Source organism: Atractosteus spatula, chromosome 2, assembly GCF_055471065.1.
Source record: "Atractosteus spatula isolate fAtrSpa1 chromosome 2, fAtrSpa1.hap1, whole genome shotgun sequence".
Lineage (NCBI taxonomy): Eukaryota > Metazoa > Chordata > Actinopteri > Semionotiformes > Lepisosteidae > Atractosteus > Atractosteus spatula.
The window spans coordinates 33,339,567-33,341,415 of record NC_142707.1 but is presented as its reverse complement, the minus strand read 5'-3'; positions in this window follow the sequence as shown (position 1 = coordinate 33,341,415).

The following is a 1,849-nucleotide window of genomic DNA, read 5'->3' as shown; positions in this document are numbered from 1 at the left end:
ATTTATTATTTTGCTTAATATTTTAAGCATTTGTAATTTAAGGTTACAGTAAGGTTAATAATGTAATTATACAAGGGGAGAAGAAGATAAACACACATACATGCTGTTAAAAAGTAAAAGAAATGGAAGTTGAAGACAAAATACAGTAGCATAACCGATTGAATCCAGTGTGCCTGTTGAATAGGTAATGTTTGGTTATGAAGTAGTCGTCATGGATACAAGAGTCTGCCACTCAGTCCCACAGGCCTTATTAAAAAGAGATTGGCACTGCCAGCTGTCTCAAGCCCTGGTTCAAACTGAATTGGCAACAAGCTTTTGAATCCTCTTGTAATATGAAATTCTGATTTTACATGTTTCAGTTACTTTCATCATAACCACAAAATATGGTCCAAGGTGTAAAATCACATCATTTCCTTTGTTTCCTAAGAAAGATATTTATATGGTAGAGTGTGTAGTGGTATTAATTAATCCTTCAGCTGTGAAATGTGTTGCTGTGAGAAACTAGCGCTCATTGAGATGGGCTAACATGTTTCGTTCAGTTTTGATGTCTTAAGGAAGGAGAGAATCTGAGACAACATGCAGACATACAGTATGTCAGCCCTGCCTGTCCATTCAGTGTAGTAATAGAAGAGAAGTAATGGCTGCCTTTGACAGGAAACGGAGCAGTGTTGACTTTACCAGCTAGCAGAAAATAATATTTTATATAAAAAATTAGATTTTTTTTTTGTTAAACATCATGCAGTATGTCAGGTGATATCTGGCCAAAACAATCTCAATTTTGTTTGTGCCGACACCAGTTCTGAAATTAATATCTCACTTAGATGTAAGTAGCCACTATTGTGTTCTGCCATAGCAGAAAATGAGTTAGACATTCCCTGTACTTGCAAAACTACAGACATTGGGGCCTCTTGACCTTTTAGACATGGTGATGCATCTCAGTCCTCTGCTACCTAAAAGGTTGTAGTGTGTAACCGAATTTGCATCACTGATCATCTCTGCATTGAATGCAGCACTGTTGTTTGTTATGGTACTATGTATTTATTATCTTTAATATTTAAAATTACTTTCATCATCAAATGAGAAGAACTATCATTTCATTTTACAGTCTTTGCTTTATAACAGAGTAATAGAGAACAAATAAAAGCCATTGGCTGCTATATTTTCATTGAATTATTATGCAGCAGCCAAGTGCATTATCTATAATCTATCTTTGTTATCTTAATCAGTGGATCTATAATTTAATCTGGGTTTATAATACAGTCACGGTCTGAAAATCCTATATGTAATTTGAAAGGGGGCTCTCCTGTGTGCCTCCTGGGTGGGTCACAAGGCAAACAATTAATGTTAATCTGAATGCCGCGTCACCCACAGGAGGGCAAACCCTGAAGAATTACATTACACGACTAACTGTATTTTTTTTATTTCCAGGTATACAGATAATGATGCTGATTATGTAATACTAATAGTAATAGCTGTGGTTAGCACTGCAATGTTGGGGTCCTGGGTTCAATTCTGGACCAATCTATCTGCTATCTGTGTGGAGTGTGTATGTTTTCCCTGTGTTCGCATGAGTTTCCTTCCAGTGTCTTCAGTTTCCTCCCTCAGTCCAATGACATACAGTAGTGGTAGGTTAATTGGCTTCTGGGAAAACTGGCCCTGGTGTGAGTGTGTTTGTGTCTGTGTGTTCCCTTTGATGGTCTGGAATCCTGACCAGGGTGTATCCTGCCGTGTGCCCAATACTTACCAGGACAGGCTCCAGCTCCCCCGTGACCCTGAATTGGATTAAATGGTTAGAAAATAAATGGATGGATTAATAGTGCCAAGTGTCCCAGTGGTGATCAGGCATAAG